We start from the raw sequence: 25,362 nt of genomic DNA on the forward strand, positions 1-25,362 counted from the left end.
GCGTACGAGTCACGAAACGCGTATTCAACACCCTAATTACGGTCTAATTACGTGAATGACCGTTTATATTCGGTCCTGTCAAAATTTAAAGAATCCCAGTTAATCCTGGTAGGAAAAGCCGGTTTAATTTCCAGGGCTTTGAATTGCCAGGCTCGAAAGTGGTACATAGCATCGCGAAACGATTCCTCGTTGTAGTTTCGCGAGGCCGTGGCGTCAGCAGGGCTGACCAGTGTCGCGACGCGTCACTTTTGAAAACGACGCTGGTCCGGCTAAAGGGTGGAAAAACGGGTGGAAGGAAGGCGAACAGCAGGGAAGAAAAAAGAGGGTTACGCGAAAACGGAGTACACTCGCGAAGAAGGAGTATTTTAATCGTCGGGAAGCAGAACCGTGTCGAGGGAGGAAAGGTTGTCGGAGGGCGAGGGACGAAGCGGCGAAGAGGGACCAGGGCTGAGAAAAATAATCCAATTTAGTGAGAGAACGCGAGCGAAGCGACAGCCTGCAGTTCGCCTGTTTTCACGGTTTTTAATTACGCGCCTCCTCGCGTCGCCGCCCTCTTGCAGTGCAGCTAGCGCGCACTTTGTCCTCGCGATCCTGACAAAGGAGCGTGTTTTCATGGATATTTCACGGAGCCACGGCACGGCAAGGAGAAACCGTGCGACTAGACTCGACGAATGCTACACACAACGTTTGCCGTGTGTTACCCTCGCGTACTACCCCGCTTTTTCCATTTTGCCGCGGACAAAAGTAATCCAATTTTTAGGAAGCACTCTTTATCGCTCTCGCTCTTGCGAGAACGCGCCACGCGTAAAATAAGGATGCCGCCTTTATATTGTTTTGTTGGTACACGTATGCCCGCGAGCACGCGAGCGCGCCGGAGGACGATCACGCTTGCGAGGAAAGCTTTGCAGCCTTTCTCGAGATATAGAATTCGAGCCAAGTAACGAGCGACTTTAGGTACGTGCCTTCATTTTTTCTTCTCGTACGTCTTACGGAAAAATTATCCACGCATCGGTGGATGTCTTAAAGATACCTTTGAAGATTTAACGCGTAACTTTATCGTACGAGGCATCTTAATTCTAAGTTCATACACTTTCGATATTCTACATTAAATACAAAATAAAATAAATATCGATAATATAAGTTAAATATAATTCTTCGTCGTTAACGCGTTGACAACCGCATAACGTGGCGATATAAACGAATGGCTTTACCCTGGATGTTTTCAGTGACATAGATATTTGCAATATCGGGGCTCCACAAACTCTAGCTACCGTTGCTACGATTTACGTGGAAAATGGTCCCCCTTTTTGCTTTTTCTTGTTGCGTACTTTTATATTTTTCAAATACGGATCGTGGATTTTTCTCTCTTTGAAAGGTATATTACAACGTGTTTCGTCAGAGAAAATCAAAAGTATGGTTCAATGATTTTTCTAGCTGTAGATAGAAATGGAAAATGGCAGTAGAAGTATCGGTCGTCTATGCACAACAATGAACTCTTTCTGAAGAACTATTCTCCACTTTCGCTTTTATTTCCGTTTTAAAGGAATGCATACATTCTAGTATGTAGATACATATGTTAACACTGAAACTACCAAACCGGTCAAATGACCGCTCCACAAGTTTCTTGTTAGGTACACATTTTGTTAAAGTCTACTCCTTGAAATCAGAATTGATTTTCGTCAAGATAAAGAATAAATGTGTGTACTAATTTAAGTCTCGTTGTTTATTTATTTGTGAACTTCATTTCTAATTACATACCGGTAGGTTTAGTGTTAATACAAGAAAGTTCCTTTCATTTTTGTTAGACTACAAAAAATAGAAAGTTGTGAAAAAATTAAGTCCTAAAGTACTGTGCAACCTGGTGTGTAAATCTCTTACTTTCCCCCAGTAAAAGGAACCAAAAATGAATTACTTTCCTGCCTGACAATATCCATTGTACCCCTATTCTTCGTCACCCTTAAGTGACAAAAGAACTGTGGTAAACGTGCCTTAAACGAGGGGAAGCATACGTTACACCTAACCGTATACCTGTCGTGTTCAATTGTCACATCGAACCACGAAAGTCTGAAGCTGAAAGCCAAAGTCACGCCCGGTTCTCTCTTTTCGCTATATCGTTCTCCGTCGCTCTAACCCTTCCTCTATCTCCATCATCTTGTCCGTCTCTCTCGGTGCCTGGGGAACTAACAACGCGTCGTTTACACGGGCAATCCCTCCGAGCCCAAGGGTGCCTGGAAGTTTGTTTGAAGTTGAGGCACTGACCGGACTCCGTCATCAACTCCATTTACCAGGGTGGGCGATGCGAGTATCGGCGTGTGAGTCGCACGAGGAAACAAGTCCAGTCGACCGACGCCGATCTGTCCGCCCTGTCGCACATGTGTACCTACTGGTATTGCGAGCAATTGTATCGAGAATAGTAGTCGACGACCAAAAGGGCACAAACTGAAATTCTCTCCTCGAAATTCCAGCTATAACGTGTTACTCTAACCCTCCGTTAACGTGAATGCGTGTTCTTCCCTCCGAGGATGTACTGTTGTTTCAGAGGGTGCGGTTTTATGACTAAAAATTGGGGAAACCGTGTTCTTGATTTTGGGAATTAGGTTATGAAATTTGAATTCTTCACATCTCTAAATTCTTTAGTTCCTTCTACAAGATTTATAAATTTGTAGATTGTCAAGATTCGTAAATTTGTACATTCACACCCTTAAAATTCACAAACTTAAAACTTTAAAAACTTTGACTTGAAGTCTCAAATTTTTCGAGTCCCATATTCTTCAAATTCACAAACTTCTTACGTGCTAAATTCTCTAATTTTCAAACCTTCTCATACTTCTCGAATTCGTCAAGTACTCAAATTTCTAAGTTCCCAAATTTTCAAAGGTACAATTTCTAAATTTCTACTTCGCCAAAGTCCCAAATTGCCAACTTCCGAAGTTACCAAATTCCCAAACTATCAAAACCTCCCAAATTCCCAAACTCGATTTCAGATTTCTAGAACACAGTGTGTCTGCTTCTTACCGCATCGACTGATACAGCCGAACGTAATTTGTTCCTAGAATTCGCGTGCCGTGGTAAATCGTCCTTTTAACCCTTTAGAAGAAATGCTTGTTGCGCGTGTTGTAGAGAGTTCTACAGAAACGATTGATGATTGCGTCAGAATGTTGGAAGCATGTGAACAAAAATGGTAAAAGATTCGATCGAATGCTACACCGCTACTAAGCTACTCTACTAGTCTCTTAAACCTATCACTTATTAACGCAATTACTCTGTTGTAACCATAATTGGTTAAAGCGAAAAGAACAGTTCTTTATGAACTACTGTACGTTTGTCACAAAGTGAGTCTTGATTGAAAAAATGACTACGTTTAAATCAGAAAGCATAAACCCATGAAGTTTGGCTTCATTTTCGGCAGGAGTGAACGGCTGTCTTCCTCAGCAATAAAAAAAATAAGAACAGTTTATCTCTGTAAATTCTTGAAACTCGTTTGCTTATGTGATGGTAGGAAAAATAGGGGAGTAGCTGAAAGGAGGGTCCTGAAAGAAAGATGTTAATAAAATTGCGGTTGTTATCGCGTTGCAACGAGAGTACGCAGAAACTGGCACGATGTTAGCTATAGGCATACGGTGTTGTACAAGTGGAATTCTAAGGAGGCGGTCGGGTACGTTAATTTTGAACGTTAAAGCTCGCGGCATGTGACGGGGTATGAATGCAAGAGATATGTGAATTACACTCCATTGTCTTGAGGACACCGCTCAGATCGTGTAGCGCACGCGGACAAAGCTCCGAGAGAGAGAGAGAGCTTGGGACCCAGACCGTGTCAACTTTGGTCGTTGAAAGTTTTCTCTGCGCAATAAAATATACGCACACGTTTGTCTATCGATGACTGGTTCTGCTTTGTTAACCGCAATGCACGCGCGGAAAGTGAACGCGTTCCGCCGCGTGAGTTCGTTTAAAAGCGTAACAGGTATCCGCGCGAAAACGGTTCGAAACAAATTTTAATTTAAATTTTGCACACGATCAACCGGTTAATTGAACGAACAGCCGAGCAACAAAGTTTCCTCGTTAACGATGCGCAGAATTACACGGTTACACGCCGCTTTTGGTTACCGATTTCACGGCACTTTCGGGAAATCGATTTTTTCTTGATCCGGACGATTCTACGAAAGCTATCGGCAGACAATGAAACCAGGCAATCGATACCCGTTCTCGTGAAAACGGGACATTTCAGAATTCACAGTAACTTTACTTAAACTGAGCTGATTTTGATAAATTCTCTTAGTAAAATTTGACGTAACATATCAGAAAGGAGAACTTGCTTAACCTTATTTATCTTAACCTGATCACCCAACTTCACCTGACTCAATCTATTTTGATAAATTCTCTTAGTAAAATTTGACGTAACATATCAGAGACTTGCTTAACCTTATTTAACCTAACCTGGTCACCTAACTTCACCTGACTCAATCTAATAAATTTGAATAGGACTTAAGGTTAGTTTCGGATATAGTTTAGCACTTGCTCAGATTAAATTATGTTTAATGTTTGAACGAGAATATACATCCGACGTTAAGTAGGTTTAGTTTGAGTTCTAAAGAGGAGTATGTAGGTGATGACAAAATTATGCATCACATTCTACCACGGTTACTTTCACTCTTAACACTGTACACATCGTATAACAGTTTTATACGCGCCGCATGGGGTGTGACACACCCCAACGACTTCAAATGGCTGCCACGTACAAACTGTTTATTTCGGACCTCATTACCGAATATTCCTTAAACGTTCTAACATAAGAATGAATAGCATTTTTCCTAAAATTACTTTATCAATGATAAACATTGAGATAGTTTCTCTAAATTTTACCTGAACTTTTACTGGAGGTTTGCTAATCTTTGGTAACAGTTAAGACTCTAGTAGAGGTTAAGAACGTGAACGACATTATCGATATAGCGAAGAGTATCAGTAAGATATCGCACACTTATCGATAGCCGATAGTACTTGGAGAGGTAGCCTTAACTGCGCGAAACATCCGAAAGTGTGACAGGGTGACAGCAACAAAAGCCACGACTTTTAGTGTCAGTTGGAAACGTAGCCTAACGAGTACACGCGAACGCAGCAAAAGGGTGGAGAAAGCAAGAAACACGAATAGAGTGACGAACACGAACACGGACACAAGAAGACAGCGTGTCACGGATGGTCGCATGCAATTCACAACAGTCTAGGAGCAGAGCTTAAGCGTGTTCCCCTGGTGGGTAACGTTCCGCCACGGTTCGCGTGTATTAGTGTCTCGTAGACAGGGACGACGATGAAGAGAGAAGGGTATAACCGGAAATGAGTTCTCGCGTGTCCACGCTTGGCTCTTGGAAACTACTATTCAGTCCCTCTTTCCTTCTCGGTTCTCCGTCTCGCCCCCTGAGAGGATTAGTCGTAGTTCTCCGCCGCTTCTGCTTCGACCCCCTGCTACCCCTAACCAACCCCTTCTTCGGGTTCATAGGAAAGCATTAATCAAAGGAGCAGCGGTGCACCCTGTTACCGGCACGAAAGATGGAAATACCGCACACACGGCCGAGATATCACGGAAACGGGGTTAGGTTATGTTAGCCCCGTTCAACCACTGTAACCACCTTTGTGACACCGGCCTCTAGCGTTGCTCTGCGCCGCGGCGCGGAGCGTCGGCTCCACCCGTGAATAAAAATTCACGATCCGTTTTACAGTTTGACGCGTTTCTAACAATGCGGACGTTCGCGTGCGTGGGTCGGAACGAGTGCCGGCAAAGAAAAGAGAAAACAACGAATACGCTCTCGGGAGAACACGATCTTTCTGGCTCGAGCATGCTGGATCTTCTCAATGTTTTTTCCTCGAGCTATGCTTGAAATAGCATTACCTTTTATTCCGGTCGATCGTACTACGCTATTGACTTTATTGAACATTATAATACTCTCAGGAGAAATTGATTGTTACCTTCGGTTAGTACCCCTTGTTCGAGATGATGGGATGATTATTGGGATGAATTTCGGATCATCTCTTATGCTCTGGTGCTGACAGAAAATTTTTCGACATTCACAAATTCGATCGTTCCTGAGTTCTTCAATGTCTAATAAATTGCTAATTAAAATTTCTGAAATTCCAAGCCTCTAAATTTGCAAACGCTGAAATTCCTAAGTACCCAAATATCTAAATTGCAAACTAAGGAAAAGCTATCTCTCGCTATATCGCAACTATCTCCATGGAAATCTAGCGTACTCGGTGCGGTACGCTGAATGAATTACACGGTGCAAAGTATCGAGTGACCATGGGTGTTGCTCGTATCGCTAAAGCGCGTTTCAGCGTAATGTTCCTAATCGAAACTCCGTTTGATGGTGGTAGTTAGGGCGAAAAGTACGATGTACCGTTCCGAAGAACGAAGCGGCGGAACATATTACAGAAATCGGGCAGAGTTTCGTGACTGTTGGTCGTGCGCGAGTGACCGCCGGTGATTTCATTGACGAGCGCGGTGCCCTCGCTCAAAATGCCTGTGGTTGAAAACGGGGATGGGTGAGTTAAGGTCGGTGGTCTGATACACGACCGTCATTACCTCCAGCAGTTTATTGGGCTTTCATATCAAAGAGGGGATTTTCATCGCGCGTTTTCGTCGATCGATCTCCACTGTTCAACGCGATTGCGAGGAAGGGAACCTTCATTTTTTACTTTCTCAAGAATCAACGACCCTTTTGCCCAATACTTTCCTTCTCTAAAGTTTGTTGGCACATTCTGAAGACTTTAGACTTCTCTAAAATTTGTCTGGGATTCATGATTTCTGTACGATTTTCTATAATTTGGCGACCATTGGATCAGTTACAACTTTCATAAGGGTTGAACTCCAATGATTCCTTAGAACTTCTAGGACTTCTCCATAATTATCTACATGGTCATAACATTATCATATTTATTATTGCTTTAGATTCGAACAAAGAATGTCACTTCGCTTGACTCTTTTTAATGTTAAGAAACGAGAGTGTTTCACTGTCATATCGAATCACGATGTGCACCACCGTCTTGAATCTTCTTCCAAACATCATCTTCAGAAATTTTGCGAGACCCGACCGAAGTCATAATTTCGCGTGTCGGTAGATCCGTACTGTTTAAACGCGGTCGATTCTGCTCTACCGGTATTAGAACTCGACATCGTCGAGTGGACTTTCATGAATGAAATCGCGTCCGATCGAACTCTGTGTCGTGGGAAGTCAAAGGCAACAACTGTATTAGCAGTTCGCTTAACGAACATCGTATTCGAAAGTTTGCCGCAGCGGTAGGAGAGCGATTCGCGATCCGCAAAACGTTAACGAGCCAGTGGCGTTTGGCAAAAACGCGAGGTAAGGACTGGAGCGAAAACACTTTGTGTTTCTGGCCGAGCTGGCTCTCGCTAGAAAGAGATATATCCTCGTAGACGTCCACATGCAGATGCGTAGATTCGTCTGGTGGGAATTCAGCCTGTAGAACGTAGGAGGACGCTGAAAGCGTGCTGGTTGGTGGTGGTAAGAGGGGACGCGATGGAGGTAGAAGAGGAAGCAGAGGGAGGAGGACGGTTGAATTTTTCATCTGACCACGTCGAACCAATTAAAGCGGACCGCGGTACCCACCTCCACCCCCGACCTCTTCCACTTTTTTCGTTTTCTCTTTATTTCCGCCCCGCGTGCTGGCCTTTATCCATTCCATCTCGCTCGCTTCCCCTTTTCAACCTCCTCTCTTTTTTCCCGCCTCTCCCTTATCCTTTCCATCCAGCAGGACCCTCTCTTTCTCGCGTCTCCTCCGCCTCTCCCTCTCGTCTCTCTCCGAGCCCTGCCTCCTCGTCCTCGGGCATCCGCGTGCTGCTGCCGCTACTGCTCCTCTTCCCTCGTCGCTGGCCATCTTCCTCGTTCAACCGCTCGTTCACTCTGGCGACTCGTTGGATTTTTTCGCGTCACGAGGCGGTGTAATTTATTTGGCCGAGCTAGGTACCCGCGGAGCTCGTCGAGGAAGGGCGACGCGATGCAACGGGGATGTGCACGAGAGGACGGCTCGGAGGAATAACTGGAGGTGGTGGCAGAGCCGAGGCGGATACGGAGGTGGAGGTGACGCGGATAGAACGAGAGTCCGAGGGATGAGCACCGGAGAAGGGGATGCTTTCAGTTTATTTTGTGGGTCCTACCTACCCGCTCGTCACTGTCCAACCCCGTTGCCCATACCGACTCCTTTCTTTTACTCGCCTCTACGGAAAACTCCTTCTTTCTTCCTCTTCGCTTTGTTCCCCTTTCCTTTCGCCGTGAAACAGCCGTTGTTTGTCTTTCTTGTTTCTTCCTGACCACTTCTGCCCGCCCCATCTCTTCATTGGCGTAACTGGCATTTTTAGATCGAACGATCCTTTACCTTAGATAACGGTGTCGATCACGTGTATCGAGTATTAACGGAGTTCTTGCAACTTTGAGAACTTGCCGAGTTCCGGAGAAGAAATTGCTCGTTTAGGAATCTGGGAATTTGCGAATTTCCAAACTTTAGCTTCTGGAAATTTGGACATTCAGCTATTTGATAATTTAGAAATTTGGAATGTGGAAATTTAGCAATTGAAGATACGAGAATTGGCGAACAATTTAGAAGTTGAAGCATTAATTTGGAAATTCAACCTCAGAAATATCAGAACTTAAAAATTAAAATTTAACAATTTGAAAATAACTACAAATAACGAATATCAAAAGTAACAAACTTAAGCTGTAAATTAATTCGGATAACCTCCTCATAAGAGTTATTTGACCCCGTACGTCCTCCGCGCAAAAACTGGAGGGTGTAATTCAGGTTTCGATAGAGCTATATTCATCCTGGTCCCTTCGTCGCTACGCCAATGCTTCTTTCTCGCTTTTCGAATACACGTTTGCCTGTGTCGGTTGAGCTCGTGGTACGTGTAACCTGTGCACGAGCGCGTGACGCGTATCTTGTCAGCTCGATGTGGCATGGATGTAATATTAAAGAACCTGGGACTTCCTGATGGGGTTTCGCTGCTGCGTTTTTTTGATCGCTTCTACGGGACATTTCTTTCTTTTTCTTCCTGTTGACATCCTCTTGCGAAGATACTCTGTTCTATTTACCGGTTTCGAATGTCAACTCGATCAGAATGGTAGTCGCCTTTGATGAAAAATTGAGAAGATCGGTGGACCGGTGTCTTTTTAAATATGGAAATAAAGAATTCTGAATCAGGATTAACGTTTTCGGGTATCAATAGATAAAGCTGGATCTTCTTTTCCTGGGAAACTTTTGTGCCCGGTTAGAAATGTCAGAAATTAATTTTAACGTAACACCGTTATCGCAAGAAATCCTTCCAGCGATTAAATTACGACGCGTAACCTTAATTGATTTCTGCCGGAGAGTTTAATATCAACTCGAAACCGATAAGATCATAATTTTCTCGTAATGTCTGTGTTAGAGGTCATAAGCTATTTTAAACGGCATCTATCGATTCGTGGTCTCGCGTTACCGGCAATCGATTAAATAACGGTAATTCGACGAAGCCGGAGCGTACTATTTTCCACCTTGAGAATCAGTCGAATAAAAACGAAAACGAATGCAGGGGAAATTTAGAAGAAACGATTTCGCGGAAAAGGATTATAGGTTCGGTCAAAGAAGACCCGTCTACGCTGTTCGAGGGCTATGAAAGACGATAGCTTGTGCGCGCAAAGCTACTTAAATTAATTATCAAGGTATTATCGATCGCAGACGAAGCGACTCGTGTGACCGATATCAATTCTGACGTGAATCGTATTTTGCGTGAGCAGCGTGGCTAACCTATTCAATTGATCGGTCCGTTCTATAGCACGGAAACGAGAAACTTGTTTGTTCGCAGTTCTTCGCCGGCGGTAACTTGCATCGCAAATTTTCACGCCGCTGAATTATTAACAAACAGGAGGTACGATGTTCTAGAGACGCGCGAGAATAAAAACTACGTTGCGCTTTAAATTATAACTTACGGCTGTATCGCGCGATCGGCGAATTATCTTATAGAAATACCCGTTACTGCAATTGCATATATTTCGTCTTACTAAACATAGAGCTTATGCATTACATAAATATCATTTTTTCTTCTTTTATTTTTAGGTCATCAAATTTTTAAATTTGGAGATTCGACAATTTCTGCGTGTTTAAATGCACGGACACTTTTAAGAATTCATAAATTTTTATATTTTTAAATGTTCAAGTCCTCAAGTTCTTACTATCCAAATTGCTAGACTTTTACCCTTTAAGTCTCCACATGTAGGTTCTTCAATTTCTGCATGTTTAAATACACAGACTCTTTTAACAATTCATGAATTCCTATATTTTTGAATGTTCAAGTCCTTAAGTTCTTACTATCCAAATTGCTAGACTTTTACCCTTTAAGTCCCCACATGTAGGTTCCCCAATTTCTGCATCCTTAAATAGACAGACTCTTCTAACAATTCATAAATTCCTATATTTTTAAATGTTCAAGTCTTCAAGTTCTTACTATCCAAATTGCTAGACTTTTACCCTTTAAGTCCACACATGTAGGTTCTCCAATCTCTGCATCCTTAAATAGACAGACTCTTCTAACAATTCATAAATTCCTATATTTTTAAATGTTCAAGTCCTCAAGTTCTTTCTATCCAAATTGCCAGGCTTACCCTTTAAGTCTCCACATGTAAGTTCCCCAATTCGTGCATCCTTAAATAGACAGACTCTTTTAAGAATTCACAAAAATCCGCTTCCTTAATATCCACATCCCCAAAATTCGTATGTCTCCGAGTGTTACGAAATATCTTTGAATCTGAAAATAGAAAATTTCGGAATTCCTCGAAAGTGTACCGGTAATAAAGGAAGAATATTCAGCGGTGAAGCGCGTGGCGAGCACGCACACAGTTTCGCTCGGTCGATCTCTGTTTCTCGCCAGCCTCGTTCCATTATGCATTCATCCTCTATCCACTGTATTATTTTTTCATTCAGAACAGTCGATATCTCGAGGCAGGTTCTTGTTACAAAACGGTCTGTGTCGAGCTCCTGCAATTGTGCCAAGAGGCGTCAGAGACGTGTCTTTCTTGCCCCAGCGGGGTACTTCCTTCGCGATCCCTTCTTTTCTCGTCTCGTCTCTTCGTTCCCGAATCCTCTTCTTCTCGCGCCTGCTTCGCGCCTGCTTCTCCTCGACACCCGTCCACGAATATAAAGATCTTCAAGATCTTTCGCGCTGTAACGGGTGTCCCGACAACACCCCGTTGCATTTCAATCTCCACGACCAATTTGCATACTCTTATTCCTCCAAATCCTCGATAGTGTTTCTTCGACGCTCTTCGATCGTTCGTTAGAATCGTTCAACGTACTTATCAGATCTGTTGAAACATGCAGCTGATCCACTGCTTCGATAGTTTATCATTTGTATATTTGATCGATCAACGTTTATCAAGTCTTTAAATTATTTTCTTTAACGAGGCTCATTCGCTTGTATTTTCAAGATATGAAAGACATTGGGGTTGCATTTGTTTGGAATAATTTTGTAGGCATCTGTGCGTAATATTAACATTGATAATAAACAAAGCGGATATTAATAAAGAACGGTTACAGAAGCAGACGTCGTTGAAGGGGCATAAAGGCGTGTACCCGTAATACGCGACTCGTTATATTTGTTTGTAGGGAAGGTTTTGAAAGATATAAACTCGCGATTGTTCGAGAAAGAGTGGAAAGACCGCAGCAGGGTTAATCGAGGCATCGTTGCATACATTTCTGGGTAGCCGTTGCGCGAGGGAATCAGAAACGGTGGCGGATAATTAGATGCTCGACCGAAACACGATGAATACGAAAGGCGGATGTAATGGGTCATAATATTTGGGTCACGAACGAATCTTTCCGCGGTCGCGATCGCTCGGCAACGTTACGTACAGTCAAGGCCAAATCTGCAAACCATAACTCAGGATTGGGTCAATAGTTTGGGGACATATGAGTGATTGCTGATATCTGACAAATATGCAAATTCGAAAAATTGTATACGCGAATATTACAAAACATCAGGTTGTATACGAAGATTAATGGACGTAGAAAGTTCCAAGTTCACGCGTGAGTTATCGAAAGAAAGCATATCGAGTGTACGAGCGTAATTTTCTCGCGCAGCGGTAAGTCCCGGACGAGCTGGGAAGCTCGCGAGTCGACGACGAGCCGAAAAAAGTCTCAACAAGGATCAGCTCGTTCCCCGACAAGGACGAGTCCTAATTAAAAGTTAAAAGGAAAAAGTTGATCGGCGATCGGTGATTCGAAGGCTGGCTGCTCGTCGTCCGCGCCGAGCCGAAGTAATTAATTAATGAATTAATTAATTAATCGGCATCGCGGTACCATCAGAAGTACCAATCAACGTGTTCGCGTCGCTCCGCGTGTGCACATGCACCAGGAACCGGTGTGTACGCGTACACGCTGTGCACGTACATGCACGTACCAATAGAGAAACACACCGAGGACAGAGTTCGCTCGAAAGTCTACTATCGGAGATACCTTTCGAAAAAATTCACCGTTTCTCCCCTACCAATTCCGCCATCGTAGCATCTCCTATCAACGCTGCAGCCCATCTAGCTGGCCTCTCTGTGCCGGTGCACGCGCGAACGTTCGTTCGAAAAAAGAAAAAAGAAAACGAGCACCGAACGAGAAGCGGAGGCGAAAGAGTACCGCTGGTTCGAGGGATGGGTGGTGGCACAGAGGCGAAGGAAAAAAAAAGAATAACCCCTACCTCGATTCCGTCGAAGTCGCGGGACAAAGAGAACGGGTAGAGAAAAAGGCCGGCGAACTGACAGAGAAAGAGGGAAACCTGCATCTGCCCCCTGACGCTTTTCGAAACTGTGCGCCGCACCACCCCGCATCCTGGACACCACCACCACCAACTGCCACCACCACTATCGCCGGTCATCCTCGAAAGCACCATCGAAAAATTGTGTGCGAGCCACGCGCGTTGCGACTGCAACTTTTGTGCTTGCTTTGGAGGGAAATTTCGGAATTCGACGCTTTGCCAAATTTCGAACTTGGGAATTTTGCTATTTGGAATTTTCTTCTTTGTTCAGGAATGTTAGCTTTTGACAACTGGATCATTTTGCGACTTTTGGGTATTTGGAAATTTAGGAATTTTAGAGCATGGAAATTTGAGATGTTAGGGATTTAGGAATTGTAGAATTTAAGGGGTTGAAAATCTGTGTACTTAACAATTTAATATTCGAGTAAGTTAGGTATTTCGAAGTTTAGTAAATATTATAAAATTTTAACATTTGGATATTTTTGAGCTATAAAATTTCAAGAAAATTGAGAATGTAAAAGTGCATAAAGTTCTGAAAGGCGAAAATTTGCGAATACGCAATTTGCGAGCGGTTTCCATGGCCCTCGCAGGAGGGCAGCATTACGAGGCATGTCCCTCACCCCGCAAATCCCACGCATCCTCGATTCCCCCCGCAAAAGGGCAAACAGTTGGGCCACGGGTCCACGCGGGCAGGTACTCTTGTGTATCGCAACGCTTAGGTACATTCTCACGAGCTCGTTCCTTCCCATCGAATGCACACTTAACGTCTCACGCGTGTCGCCGCACGCACACGAACATGGTATCTCTGGTACAGCCCGGGGCGTACGCTTCTGAAAGTTGCACGCGCTCGCGTATCCCGTAGACACGGTGTGTTCTTGGTATCCGTGTAACGCGCATACCTACGGGTGAAACTGGTACACGTACACGCAACGAAACAGTTTCGGATAGCTAAAGCGGAAATTCGAGGTGTGTACGTGGTCGCAAGTGTATCTGCCGCGGGGCCTTGGGGGCAGAGAGAGCTGGCAGGCGAGGGGTTGAGTGGGCCGGTGGCACGGGGGCGAGGGGATCCGAGAACGAGGGAGAATCGGTGGAAAGAGGGGTTGTGCTGGCGCCCCGGCAGGGCGGTATGATGACAAAACATTCGCTCTGAGCTTCCGTAGAGGGTCGCGGTACAGCTACAGGGGTTGAGAGAGGAGGAGGGTTAGATGGAAGCTGGGCGTGCGGTGGAAGCGGAGAAGGAGGAGAAGGGGTGGCAGGTTAGGTTCGAGGTTGCTCTCGGGGGTTGGGTAGCCACCGGGGGTGTGGGTCGAGCGGCTGGTGTGGGGAAACGTGAGCGCCAGCCGGAAAGAGACTACCCCACCTACCCCGTTTTCTCTGTAAGCGAGGTGAGCGCGCCCCGTGTTCGTGTGAAACGTGTATTTGCCTGTGTGCACACTTCTATACGGGGTGTCCCGTTTTAATGTGTGAACGCCGCGTCTTCTATGGGGATAATGGCTCTACGGGGAAACGAAGGAGACTTCATTGGCTGAGCAGGGGATGACCGGTGACAAGCGGAGCCCCTTCTAACCTGCACGAAAGACCGTCCTTCTTTCGCGCCGACCACCTACTTATTACACGTTTTACTACCTTTTCTTGCGATTTTACAAACTTGTCCGCTACAAACTTACCAAATTCCTAATATCGAAATTCTTGAATTTTGTGCTTTTCGTATCTGTACGTGAGCACCCTTCTGAGTTAATTCTCGAATCAGTCAGATTCCCATATTCCAGATCAGCCTCATCACCCCCAAACTCCGAAGCTATGTTTGAAATCTGACAAATCGTTAATTTCACGATTAATCGACTTTACAAATAAATAAATTTAAAACTGCTAAACTTTATTAATTATTAACATTTCATTCCAAACTCTTGCTTCTGGATATGTATAAAATATAATTTTATTATCAGATTATGTTTGACACAGTATTTGATTCACCTTCTGGAAGTAGTCTGATGTACAGGAAGAAACATCCACCATCATTGGATTTTGAGAAATCATCTATTGATTTCAAACATTCCTTGAAATATTCAAGTTTTAAAAGTACCAAATTTGAAAATGTATTCACTACAGATCAACAAGTGGGACCTTTTATCTCCACAATTTTCTCTAGAATACCCTATCATATAAATGTACAATCACCCTCTTTTCATGGCTTGATATTAAACTTTGTTGAACTTCGCGTACTCTCCTCGATTCAACTAAAAATATTAAACTATATTAAATGCTGCTAATTCGCTACCCAGGTGCTTCCCAACACACCGTAAGTTTTCCTAAACGTATCAGAACCGTATAAGACGATTGCACACGCCGCTCAATTTGTTAAGCCAGCTTAGTATAAGCTTGGCATTATTGCAAATAATCGTGTGACCCAAATCTCCCATAAAACAAAGACATTCGCGAATCAATAGGTTATTAGAATTCATTTCTTGTTCGGTTCACTTTCTCGTTTCAAGTTACTTTATCAAGATACTTTCATCGAATTGCCGATTTTTATCGAGATACGCTTAGCTGTCATTTATTTATTTTTAATTTGAAATTACACGGTGGGGCGGTCAGCGTTAATGAGCAACCCTTAACTGACGATTCTCGGTTGACGCGCAACCAAAAAATTTGTTAAACGTTCGCATAAAAACGGCACACCCTGTACGTATAGGCGCACATAGGTGTACTCTCGCGGAGATCAACGTCGCTGTGCACCGAGCAAACTGTGTACGTCTATCGGTGAGAGGGTATACGATGGCAAAAGCGAGAAAGAGAGAACGAAACAGAGATAGAAGAAACGGGAGGATGGCGGCGAGGCGAGGAAGGTTTATATCCATCATTTTGTATTTCTCGCAGACATAAAAATCTATACCATCGTACAGACCGCCCACCCGCCCTCCGCGGCACCTCCTCGTCCCTTCAGCCGACCAACGTTTCGCCACCCACCCTGCATCCTCTAAACCTACACCCCCGCACACCCCCACGAACCATCAGTCGCCCTCCTGGTGCCGGAGCCAAAGCCTGGCTGCACCAAGCAGCCACCTCGCTCTTCTATTCCACGGTGGGAGGGGTGCAAATATCGTATTTATTGTATGACGGGTCCGCGTATCCCAAGCTAACGCCTCCTGTCAGCTCACCCTACCGACAGGGCCGCCGCCAATTCTGCGGAATGTGCCAAGTATTCCGCACCTGAGACTTTCCTGTGTGCGCAAATTCGATGCGCACAAATTTATCTCACATTTCGAAGTTTTCATGACCTTTCGAATTTCTTAGTTTTTCAAAGTTTGGACATTTCACTTGATTCACAAATTGTTAAACTCGCCAGTTGCAGATTTTGCACATCTTAGCGGATTATCAAATTCTGAAGATCGCAAGAGTGGGAGATTTTCCACGTGCTCGAGTTATCGGATTATCAAATCTAAGTTTGCAGATTTCGAATTATTGAATCCCTGAGTTTGCGAATTTCCAAATTCCCTTATTTCGAAGTTGACTAATTCCCACGTCGAATAACTGAATTATCAAATCCTAAGTTGGGACATTTCCATGATCAGTTATATGGAGAGTGTTTAGATTTGTTAATAGTTTCGTTCTACAACTTTTAAACACTTAACCTTCCGAGCCCCTAAATTCTTTAGTTTCTAAATTCCTAAATCGTCAAACACGCAAATCCTCAAATTTCAAGATTCTCAAACCTCAAACTCTGCAAATAATCAAGTCAACAAATTCCCAAATTTCACCCCTAATTTCCAAGCTAGTAAATACCCAAACTTCCAAGTTCCCATATCTGCAAATTTCCCCCTAACTCCCAACTTCACAGATTCCCAAATCAGCAAATTTGCTAAACAATCCTCCCCAAACATCCGAATTCTAAATTTCGAAATTCGTAAAATTCAAAAGTCCTAAATCGAACGTCGAAAAATTTGTTCCTCCGACCCTGTGTACCGAACCACCCCTCTATCCGTATTCCGCTCTGTTCCTCCTCCTTCGTTCCCCTTTTCTCTGTCTTTCCCGTTTTCCATCCGCTCTTCGTTTTCACACCGTTCTTCGTCTTCGTCTCGCGTGCTGGTTTCACCTCGTGCCATCCCTTTTTGCATCCCTTGGCACCTTTCCACTTCTTCATGCCACGGTACACACAGTGTAGCGTGTCGCACCTTTGGAGAATGCTTCTTTATGACGCGTCGGGGCTGTTGGCGAGGGCAAAGGGCTGTTTAAGGGGTAGGTTTCGTCTTCTGGAGCCACAGGCGCTTTGTGACCGGGAATCGTTTGAAAACAGGGATCGCGCCTCGTTTGGATACCACCCCGACTACACGGTGACTGTCGTCGCGGAAAGGATAATTGTGAATAATGCCGGGGCGAGTAACGAAAGGCGACACCCTGATCGCGGCTTTAATGAAAGGTTTAACGATGTTTTGATTAGCGACGATGCTTTTCGAGCGCGACGCTTGTTCGCTGTCCGAGGCGAACACGATTTTCAAACCATACACGATCCGGGGACGTCGACTATGAAACTTGCAATTTTTTCCTTCTTTCCTCTTTTTTTCCACCGCTCGTTACATCGTTTCGAATAATCCTTCCATTTCGACTCTCAAGCAAAATACGATTAAAATTGATACGCGAAGGAAACTCGATCAAATAATTTTAATATCTGTTGAAAATATGGAAGAATTCGTATGGTGTAAATTTTGTGTGAGGGTGTGATAAGCTTTAACTCCACGTAACTCCGGTAATAATTGTACGTTTTCAAACCTGTAACTCGAATAAATATTTGAGGTTTTGGAAAAATGTGTTGAATAAATATAATACAAGAAGAATTGTAAATGCGGTAAATGTTTAGTATAATTGGATCGATTACGAAGTTTGTCCGTATAAGAGCAGCGTGGAAAAATACTTGACACTTCCGGGAGAGGCATTTGAATAAGCGTTCCTCTTAATTGCTCTGAACCGGGCGAGGAAGAAAAGAAAAGGCCACGGAGAGCAAGGGAAAAAAAAGGAAATAGTGGCGAGGCTATTTATTACGTGCGTTTAATCGCTGGAATTCGCGGCGGTTTAATGCGTCGGTCTAATTGAGCGTGGGCGGCACGCGTTCGCGAAAGTAAAACGTCCACGGGCTTTCGAAACAAATGGAATTCCCTGCGGCCGAACTGCGTTCGAAGATGTCCGTAAATTTTCGAGCGGCGATAACGAACGATACGAGCGTTGTTTCTCTCGAAATTGCGAGCCGACTTCTCTATTTTCTTCCGCCTGCCGACCGCCGTTCGAATTTAATTCCCGCCTACGAGCTCAAAGAAAAGCAAAAGAGAGAAACGCGAGCTATAAAAGGTCACCGACGGAAGGCACAAAAACTCGAGAGGAAAATGACGGGGAAAGAGGAACAACGGGGGTTGGTAGATGCATGCGTTCGACCGCGAACGAATAGGGGAGTGTCAGGAGACGAGTACTTGTCTGTCGCCCGCTGAACGATCCTTCGTAAAGAAGTGTCGATCAAAGAGACAGAAAATACTCTGATTCGTACGAATTTCACGTGAACAAGCTGATCCGTCCTGGAAGTCTGCACCCTCTTTACTCGTTGGACCGCGTACAATCAACAGCGAATATGACAATTAGTGGGCAAGTGGCCACTCGTCGATTTTTACGGATTTTTACGGATTTATACATTTTTTGGTGGAATTTGTAAATATTGGAAGTTTTCGGTCGGGAGATGTTAAGATTTGTTGGTCTAGGAATTTGGAGCATGTTGGGATTCGAGGGCTTCGAGATTTCCGAATTTTGAGGGTTGGACACTCGGAGGTTTTGGAAATGTAGGAGTGCAGAAATTGGGGGATGCAGAAATTTGGGGATTTGAGAAGTTAAAGTATAGATATTTCGAAACCTTCAAATTCGGAGTGTAGAAATTTGGGGATCTGGGAAGTCAAAGCATAGATATTTCAAAACCTTCAGCTCCAGAGCGTAGAAATTTGGGGATTTGGGAAGTCAAAGCATAGATATTTCAAAACCTTTAGCTCCAGAGCGTAGAAATTTGGGGGTATATGAATTTGGGGATCTGGGAAGTCAAAGCATAGATATTTCAAAACCTTCAACTCCAGAGCGTAGAAATTTGGGGATCTGGGAAGTCAAAGCATAGATATTTCAAAACCTTTAGCTCCAGAGCGTAGAAATTTGGGGGTATATGAATTTGGGGATCTGGAAAGTCAAAGCATAGATATTTCAAAACCTTCAGCTCCAGAGCGTAGAAATTTGGGGATCTGGGAAGTCAAAGCATAGATATTTCAAAACCTTCAGCTCCAAAGCGTAGAGAGGATTTAGAAATTTTAGTACTTAGAAGGTGAATGTAGGAATTTTGGAATATAAGCAAGCTGCAAAATTTGGAGATAATGTATTTGAATTTTGAGGACATTGTAATTAGGGATCTAAGAAATAGTAGCATAGATATTTGCAAATCTCCAAATTTTCAATATAGATATACAGAATTCAAGTGCATGAGAATCTAAAAATTCAAAAATCTGGAAATCCGAAATCATAAGAATTCGCAGACATTAAAGACCATCTATATTTGAAACTTTACAATTTCACAATTTGGAGATCCAAAGATTTGAGCACAGAAATTTTTGCAAACATTTAGATATTAAAAAATGATGAATTTAGGAATTTGAGAATGGGTCACTTCAAATTTGCAACATTATGAGTTCAGAAGTTCCTAGGAACGAATAGACTTGACCGATCGAATCTTCTAATCCCCGAACCTTGTTTAAAAGCTGTTAGATGGAACTCTTCGAGTTAGGGCAAGTTAATGGGAAGAGTCCTGATTGCTTGTGAGATTGAAAGGGAATTTTGCTTACGTTGCTTACCTCGCTAACCGAGATCAATTATTTTTAATCGTCGAAATTGATTCCGAGCTGCGTACTCGATAAATTGTTTTTTACCAAATAAGATGTTTTTAAATAATCTTCGGTCGATTATGGTTCTCAAAAAATATACACTGACCTAACAAACATTTTATATTTCTTCCACCAAAATTTGCGTTCGGTCATAGTTATATTAATTGAACACATGAGTGAGCTATTATCATGAGTGAGCTATTTTATTATAAATATGATACAATAAAATTCTTGCAGTGTAAAATAGATTACTTAATTAAAATCAGTTAAACGTTCTAAATAAAATATCCGAAATAGATCATGCAATACAATAGTTTAAATTTTGCAACTCTCATACTCGTAAAAGTTATCATCGTGCATGGAATCCAAAAAGCGAGTATTCCGCGTTCCGATCGTCGATAGAACGACCAAAAGCAAGTAAAAGTCTTTACGATCGAAGAAAGCGCACAGTTCGCGTGCAAATCATAGCGACGTCGGTGACGGTTAATAAAATGTAACGAAAGTCGAAAAATTGCGGTGAGTTATCCTGTTTCCTGGCGAGGACATATCCGTTGCCGGTAACATAGATCGTTCCGAGGCAGGAGGGGTGTTGCATTGCTCGAAAGAAGCCTGGATAGAAACGACAGGGTGCGTCGTAAAAGTTAAATTGCAAAGACACTTCCTCCCGAAAGCTTTCTCTCCACCGCGGCAGTGCTCTCCTTCGTTTTCTCCTTTTTCCCTTTACGCGTGTAAAGCATACAGAGACGAGGGAAAACTCCAAGTTTCCCGATGCGACGAATAATACTTTCCGACCGACCGCCAAGGTAAATGTAGCTGGCCAAAGTAAACCGATGATAAAAAAAAAAAAAGAGAGAGAGAGAGAAAAGTTGCCGGTGACTCTGGTCGTAATGAAATGCAAATTGCAGCCGCGTTGCGACGCTCCCGTGTCTGTTATTGAAAGAAATGGAATAACAAGCGGGTCCTGGGAAGCATGGCCAATAATCCGATAACAGTTTTCAGAGGGATAAACATGCGCGTGTGGGCTTCTTGGATTTCGTACCGATACGTGTTCTGCCGACGTGCATAAAGCTGTATGAATTTTATTAACGCGTTCAGTGCTGCATCATTGCTAACCGAATTTTATGCGATAACTCCATCGAACGCTTGTTTCACGTGTCAACTCTTCTCGAGAGACTTTTACTGGTACTTCTGTATTAAGTTTTACACTGAGAAATTCGGTATGCATGCGTTACATGTACACATGTGGTCCAAGTTTGACTCGTGTGACATGTGTAATGTGTGACTTGGATTCGGTGAAATTTCTTTGTGGATGGTTTTGATGTTACATGTGAAAAAAGACATGATGGATCATGCAATATGATAAGTTTAGTCTACGCTTCACATACGATAAGCTCATATAAGTTGAGATATAATTAAGTACTCTTATTCAGCTACTTAAAAGATATCAGTTACGTACTGCAGATACTGTAGTTTCGTTAATATTAAGTCACTGTATCCATGTTTGTATAGGTGTTACATCAAAATTACAAACAACAGAGTACACACATCTCCAAATCTTTAAATTTAAACGTAATCAAAATCAAGAATCTCCAAACATAAAAATCACCAGAGTTATCTATAACTTTTAAAAATTAGAAAATTTAGAAATGTATAAGTTTGAAATGCAATACGTTAGACAGGGAGGGGTGTAGATATCAGTAACGTGACTTTTAAGCGCAGTAATGGAGAGACATCGATCGATGTAGCGAGTGAAACGGTAGAATTTAACTGGCTACAAGTATCAGAAAACATCGGGTAGGAGGGATAATGCTCGAACTGCATCTTCGAAAAAACGTATCGCACTCTGCAAAATGAATTCTTTTCCCGGGGAAAAATGTGGCACGCGGTTGAAAAGGGATTGCTGGGGTAGTCGCGTAAAAGAAAAAAAAAGATTCTCCGCTGCGTATCGTTCTGAAATGGAACGATAATCTATAGCGAAACTTTCGCGTCCCTGGTATTCCTGTATCCACGGTCAGGTGCTCGTAGATACCTTTTACGAACGTCGAAGTCCATTTTGCAAATAAGACGGGTTATAGAACGAACTTGGAATTAAATAAGCGAATATATCGAAAGTCAAATGTGTACCTCTATGCGTACCTATATGAAATCGTGCCTTTATGGCTTTGTGAATCATCTCTTAACGATTGATCAGATATTGTATTAACTCTATTGGATCTGTAAATTCAGTCCTATCTGAGGTCACTGAATGCAATGTTTTATGAATCATCTTTTAACGATTGATCAGATATTGTATTAATTTCTTTGGATTTGTAAATTCAGTCCTATCTGAGGTCACTGATAATTATCTTTGTCAACCTGGTTCGTAACGTGAAATACGTAATTATTTGCACAGTATGAAAGCAATATATCATCATCCCTATATCACATTGTATCATAAAGTTCGTAACAGTTGCATCCGTGAATAAGAATAAAGAAGTAACAAAATATCGCGGTTTCCTGCAGAGAAATTAAAGGTAAATTATTCCGGAAGGAATTGAAATATTCAATGTTCCAGCGTCAATTTAAAAATTGTGTCGCGAGGAGTCGATGGCGCTTTCGCGACGAAACGATTCGGCGTACAAAAGAACGTAAGCAGGTGCGCGTCGAAGAGAAAAATTGTATCGTACGAACGAGCGAACTCGGTTTGCAAATAACCAAGGACAAAGAGCAGAAAACAAAGAGATTTCGAGGCGAGGTCCTTTTCCGTCGGCGATCTCGGTGGACTTTAATCGGACGCTTGGTGCAAACTAAAAATTCACCTTGCACTTTTCGACCCGCCGCGAGAAAGATGATGTTCACCCTCGCCCTCCTTTTTCCTCTCTCTCTCTCTTCTTCGTTGATGTTTCCCTTTTTTTTTCTTCTCTTTCTTTGCCCGAGCAACGACGAGCGGCAAAAACGCATTAAAGCGTTTTTCCAGTGAACGAGAAAAGCAGAGGGACAGGGAAACGCGGACAGAGACGGAGAAACAGAAAGATAGAGACAGACGTTGACGGGAAACGGGAACCTGGCAAGTTGAGTTGGCTCCGGGAAAAATGGTGGTAGGACAACAGGAGAAAATAAAGGGGAAAACGGTTCGTATGAAAATGTAATTAGGGGAAGCGTGGAAGCTCGGCTCATTGCGGCCTCGACCCTTTTACTTCGCCACCTTCTCTTTCGCTCGTACACTACGCTTTTACTATCCTTTTCTTTTCTTGCTACAGCTTTTCCTGTTACCTTCAATGTAATTTATTAATCGTGACACGCGTATCTGTAACAGAGACAATTGATTGGAACTGCTCGCAAGATGACATTCTTTACACCGAACTCACAGAATTGTGGTTGATAAAATCATCGAATACAAGCTTCGTATTAGGTTCGACCTAACTCTAGATTTCATCTTGTGCACAAGAATATTCTTCTTCTTCTCTACTTTATTCAGTTAATTCTTACTCTAATTCTTCTCTATTTTATACAGTTCCAAAAGTCCCAAAATTGTCAGCTTCCCAAATCCTCGACAATAAAGAAACATAACGAGTAAAATGTCCAAGTTCCCAAACGATTCTCAATAGTTAAATATAATAGTTTTATGCCTCAGATTTTCCTCGGTTTTTTTACGACGTGATAGTAAACGTTCTCGAAACTTCCGTCAACGTCGGTTTCACCCTGTTCTCACCCCGACCAGCCAACGGGGGTGGAGATCCTCCTCAGCCAAGATAATAGCTTTAATACGTTTCCAGTCGCGTTTCCCTCTGCGACACATAAAAGCAGTTGTCTCGTAAAAGTTGCAGGACCTACGACGCTAACCATCCACCCATCCGCTCGTCCTTCGAGCTGTGTCACCCTTCTTCCATTCTCCAAGCGGAAATATAAAAAGCACAGTGTCACTTATCGATCCTATATGTTGCCTTTTCAATGTTTCCCTTTTAATTTCGCCCGACAAACGAGCTCGTGCTGTTATCAAGCAGTAAGTGCTTCTGGACTGAGATTAATATTCTGACGGATAGACCGTTTTGGGTTGTTAACGAGTTCGTATAAACTTTCGATTGTTATCTATAAAATTATGCGTGATATGCAGTGAAAGTGATGGGTACGTTTTATCATCGCGAGTTCGCTGCGCATTTAATTAGCACAGATCGCTAGTCGAGTGATTACCATGTGTTAGAACGCCACACGGGGAATCGTTACGCGTTTAATTACGACAGGTTAGATCGCCACGCTTTGGATCGCTATGAATTTAATTACCAGGCGTTGTGTTCTTATGTGTTGTCTTGGCACGCGTTGTATTCTCATGTGTGGTATTGGCACGCGTTATATTCTCACGTGTGGTATTGGCACGCGTCGTATTCTCACGCGTGGTATCGCCACGCATGGTATCGGCACGCGTCGTATTTCCACGCGTGGTATCGGCACGCGTAGTATTCTCACGCGTGGTATCGCCACGTATGGTATTGGCACGCGTGGTATTCTCACGCGTCGAATTCCCACGCGTGGTATCGCCACGCATGGTATCGGCACGCGTGGTATTCTCACGTATGGTATCGCCACGCGTGGTATTGGCACGCGTGGTATTCTTACGCGTCGTATTCCCACGCGTGGTATCGCCACACGTGGTATTCTCACGCGTCGAATTCCCACGCGTGGTATCGCCACGCATGGTATCGGCACGCGAGGTATTCTCACGTGTGGTATCGCCACGCATGGTATCGCCACGCGTGGTATTGGCACGCGTGGTATTCTTACGCGTCGTATTCCCACGCGTGGTATCGCCACGCATGGTATTGGCACGCGTGGTATTGCTACGCGTGGTATTCCCACGCGTGGTATCGCCATGCGTGGTATCGGTACGCGTGGTATTCTCACGCGTGGTACCGCCACGCATGGTATCGCCACGCGTGGTATTGGCACGCGTGGTATTCTCACGCGTGGTATCGCCACGCGTGGTATCGCCACGCATGGTATCGCCACGCGTAGTATTCTCACGCGTCGTACTCTCACGCGTGGTATCGCCACGCGTGGTATTCTCACGCGTCGTATTCTCACCCGTCGTATTGCCATGCGTAGTACTTTCACGCGTCGTACTCTCACACGTCATATCAGCATGCGTTGTATCATCCATCACTGCATCATAACACACCACATCATGCCCTAAAACTCTACATACTCCCTCCGACAAACAATAACCTTGCAATACCAAAAAATTAACCAGAATATATCCACAGAATTATAATTAATACTTCCGAAAACCTAAGAGAACATATTTGTCCGTCGTTAGAGAAATTCCTTGGCGACGGATACGCTCGGAATGTATTGAAACACGAGGGACACCGGTAACCACTGGAACGTCGAATTCAACGATCGAGAACGCGAGAGCGGTTCTTGAAAATTTGTAGACGAGTTTCTCTGTTCGAGCAGCTCAGGATTGACTCTTTCTCCTCCTGTTCCTCTTCTCGGGCCGCGATTCTTAAGGAAACGCAAACGAGCAAAACAAGCGACGAAAAGTTTCACCAACGGTCGGCCATTCTTTCTCCTATCTCTGCATTTACTCGCGTTAACTTTACCGAAGTTAGAACAGCGACTGTGTTTAAAATACCACCTCGGCGCTCGCGATTCTTCTCCAGCTCACTCAATCGCGTATCGATCGAACGGCAAGTTTGAAGATCAAAACTG

At 43.5% G+C, this 25,362-nt stretch overlaps 1 protein-coding gene across 10 annotated transcripts in view; it reads left to right on the forward strand.

The window, feature by feature from the left end:
- Window positions 1-25,362, forward strand: part of gro (TLE family member transcriptional corepressor groucho) — a 94,374-nt gene that overhangs the window by 54,339 nt on the left and 14,673 nt on the right. The window lies entirely within an intron of this gene.

This window comes from Megachile rotundata, chromosome 5 (assembly GCF_050947335.1).
Source record: "Megachile rotundata isolate GNS110a chromosome 5, iyMegRotu1, whole genome shotgun sequence".
Lineage (NCBI taxonomy): Eukaryota > Metazoa > Arthropoda > Insecta > Hymenoptera > Megachilidae > Megachile > Megachile rotundata.